The sequence below is a fragment of the Rhea americana genome, unplaced genomic scaffold (genome assembly GCF_003343005.1).
Source record: "Rhea americana isolate MKP2758 unplaced genomic scaffold, rheAme1 scaffold_51, whole genome shotgun sequence".
Classification (NCBI taxonomy): domain Eukaryota; kingdom Metazoa; phylum Chordata; class Aves; order Rheiformes; family Rheidae; genus Rhea; species Rhea americana.
This window is the reverse complement of record NW_028186657.1, coordinates 710,490-714,836: the sequence shown is the minus strand read 5'-3', so window position 1 is coordinate 714,836 and position 4,347 is coordinate 710,490.

Below are 4,347 nucleotides of genomic sequence, written 5' to 3'. Positions count from 1 at the left end.
AAAAAAAAAAAAAAAAAAAAAAAAAAAACAGGGAGAGAGCCCAAGAGTTGTGATTATCCAGTAACTTCTTGCAGATAAGGTATGAGCCACATTTCTAGGGAAACACTTCGTAATTTTTATCTAATTAAGTGCTGGATAGAAACAAAATCAACCTCAGCTTCTCACATTTTTTTGAAGGTAAATCATACAAAACMGGATGCATCAAATCTCCCAGGGATCCCAGTCTGGTACAAGCAYGTGTGGTGCTCAAGCAATGGCATGGGAAGCACAGGCAGGGCCTGAAGCCACTGTTGAATTACCATTCTGTATCTGATTTTGCTCACCTCCTCCCTATTGTCTAGAAGTTACCAAATCTATCCTACACAGCCCATGTTGGACCTAAACATTTCTTTTATATGCCAAATTATGGCCACTTTAACACCTGAAGCATCGACTAGTGTTCCAAGCCATTAACAGTTCAGTGAAATCTTAGAGCAGTAAAATTGTCTTCTGAGATGCTTTAAAGGATTGTGAAGTAACCAGTCAGACCTGGAGTCAGTCACTGTCACCAGAAATAAGCAGAGCAATAGCTGTAGTAATACTAATCACAGTATTAACTTCATTAATTTATTCTCACAGACAAAAGAAGCAGCTGAGTAACACCCATATTTGCTATTACACAGCAGGCTCAGAGTACTGCTTTGTATTACAAAAACAAGAAGCAAAGTTCAGCATTAAGATCATCTCTGGTTATTACAATAATTATACATATACATTTATTCATTTAGCTTAACTTTTGTTATAACCAGCTCTTCAGCTCACTAYGAAAAATTAAGATGCTTTATGTAACTTCCACAAAAATGTTTGCTATTTCCAACTCCATACACATAAAACTGGTATGTCCATTGTGTCCTGCAATCCACATCTAGGAAGTGCTGTACCTACCTTCCAAATATTTTATTCATTTTTCCAGTTACACTGTATAAACATTGATAATTTGCACTGCCACAAGGCATCAAAGGTCTTTTGAAGATATCAAGAAACAAAGGGTTCAACACTGYCTTTTGCAGTCTTGTCTAGTTAATGTCCTGCTTAAAATTCATTGAGTTTGATCTGCTGCTTCTTCCTAGCATGAGTCCCTACTATGACCTTCTGCTCTAAAATAAAGTTGCAATTAGCACAGTAACAACGCTGTTGAGGCAATAGGTAAGAGTTCTTCTATTTTCAGGGCAAGTCTCATGGATGTTGCAGTCATATACACCTGCAATTTTTTCCTTAGCAGTTTTCAGAGGATGCTATACGAGTCCATACCCAGAGGTRAATATACCATTCGCCCAGGAGATCTGTCCATTGCTGCCACATTAAATTCCACCTGAATGACTTTCTTAATAAAGTTATTATATTATAAAAGTTTATTATGYCATCTATATAATAGAATTTGATTTTAGTTCATACTGCCTTTGCAACAGAAGTGTTATGATTCTTTCACCATTCCTTCACCTCAGTATTTGATTCTGTTTTAAGCAAAAAAGAAAACACCTTCCCTTTTCTTCTCCTATTTCATCATCTTTAAATATTCTCATAAATTTATCTGCAGCAATTGAACACACCTCTTACAAGGAATATAGGTATTCCAGTGTCACTGTGTTTTCAACATCCTCATTAGTAACCCTCCCTTTCTTTTAAGCAAAGCATTTAAAATTCTCATTCCTACAGCACGTACCAGAAAAGACATAACGCTGAAGAGTGTAATAAATACTTCTGAAATAAGACCTACAAACATAAGAAGCCTTAAAGTAAGTTTTACAGAGCTTGGGAGAAGGTTTGCGCTTCTAATATGGGACAAAATAAATATGTTCAGTCAATTCTCAAAAACACAAACATTTGAGATTATATACATACAGACACACAAGGAAAGTTAGGGCCTGTATATACATTAGGGAATATGTAGCTTGTCTACACTACATGCACAGCTGGACATGCACATAACCTGAATCCTGACAAGTAAAATGCAAATTGCAAGTCAAAGGCTGTTCATTAATGTGACCTGTTGCTCTTCTATGCATTGCTCTGCTGATGACTATATACATGAAACATTGCATTAAAATATTTTGAAAGTCACACCAATTTATATCATCTTTTCACATTGCACTAAATATGTGGTTCAGTATCAATGTGATAGGAGGGACCCCACTCCTGCTTTCTTTGCTCCAACAGCTGGACAGTGGACTGGTACATGAAACTTCAGGTTCTGTGTACCTGAGGGATAACTCTTACTCTAAAGTGGTCTTTCCTAGGCCAGGTTAGAGAGATTTATAATTAAATTATGTTATATACAGTTCATATAGCAGGTACATCTAAGTATGTACGCAGTACATGTTCCAGGTGACAAGAATGGCATTACAGCTGAAAGCGTGTGTTGGTCCTCAAAGAGATCAAGAAAGTGTGTAACAAAATCTGTTAGGATGATGTCATACCATAAACAAGCTGTATGTCACATCACACCATAAATTGGAAAGACAACTTTTAAAGTAATAATTGCATCTTGGATCTGCTGCTTCTGAAGCATGTAAGAGAAGAGGCTATTCTTGACTTTGCCCTGAGTAACTTTCTGAAACAATTCCTGTATATAATGTGGCTGAACGACTAAAGAGTAAACATAATATATTTGACATGTTTAAGATCAAACACAGGTAATATCGTGACACTAAAATTCAAGAGCCAGGTTCTCTTCGAATGAAGAGGGTACAGCAGCTCAGAAGACAATGAAGGAAAAAGAATAGGAGGCTAAAATCCATAGGGAACAGGCTGTAGGCTGCCTYGTTAGAGGGTCAGGGAAATATCTAAAAGTAAAATACACAATTTTTAGGCCTTCAAGCCATTTTTTTTCTGAATGGAAGTCAGTCACAGTTAYGATAGTATGCAAGAGTCTACACTGTGGCTGCCTACGAGGTTACAATTCAAAYGTGATTGCCAAAAATAATAAGAAGAAAACAAGCTAAACCCAAACTTCGGAAGCTTGGTAGGATGCATGTGGGATGTCAATATCCCTAGAGATCTTGCCCTGAGACGATGCTTTTGGCATAGTTCTTTAGCCCTCGTGAAGAGGGCRGATATATTTACAGAATGAATACAGAAAGCAGCTTTTGAAGCAAAGATAGTAGTATCAGAAAGATGTAACAGCACTGGATGAAATATGAGGAGGAATCAGGTTCTTTTAAGAATTGGATGGCTCCATCTAAGAGTTTTGACAGAATGCAGTGATAAGCATCATCAGCGTTATAAACTTTATGATGTGTACTTGTCAGATTAGGTTTTGACTGAACTGTTATTTGTCTAACTTCTCAGAACTCTTTGTAATACCAGATAATTAAGGATAAAATGGAAAACTGGTAGATAACTATTTTTTACAACTTCGAAGARTAAGTATATTCTTTCGGGTTAAGGCTGAACTGAGACCTATAAAAGAGGATACAGATTCTAGTTAAGGACTCATAGGTATACTAATATTATCTTTCTTAACTTAGTAGTCTTAGCATAAGATTTTACTATAAACATAAAATAATATATATTTTAAATTTAAATCACCTCTAACAGTCAGATGAAGCATCTATGACAAAGGCTAGGACTTCCTCAAGAATAAATAGCGAGTCAGAAGCAGAAAAGAAAACACCTACCATCCTCTTCCCTGCTATGACTTCTGGATAGTACTTCACACAGGATCATAGGATAAGAATACCAAATTGGCTGCATTATGTGGCTCTACACCTTCCTTTTAAATTCTATTATTGATTGTTAAGATGGATAGATGACTATCCCAAGTTAGGAACAGAATAAATACTAATTTCTAATTAATTCTATTCGAGGAATAGAATAACTAAAAAAAGGGGAGGGATTCACGTCCAAACACAGTATGCAGAGTACTCATGCTATTAGCATTGGAGTCTGTCTGTGGTACATTCTGCCTCGTGATATGTAATTCACRACAGATTTTAGTCAAATAATAGAGAAACTAAGGCTTTTACAGTGGGCTACAAAAGCATCCATGTTGCTTCTAGCCCACTAAAGCCCTGTTCCGATCCTTTAAGAAAAAGTGAAGCAGTGCATAAACTCTAATTGTACCTTTCATAAAAACAGGTCTCTGTTACAGCATCTCTGGAAGGGCTTCCTGTGGAACTATATTTAGCCTGGGCATCGTGAGCTCAGCGAGCAGCGCTAGYGATAGCAGTATGGAGCTCAGCATGCACTAATTTTTCAGGCTTCTCACACAGCAACACCAGCCACTCGGAGGGAGCAACGCAGTGCTGTGGCTAACTGCTGGCACTTGAAATACTTGCTAGCTTAAAAGTTAGCTTAGTCCTGCTGTGA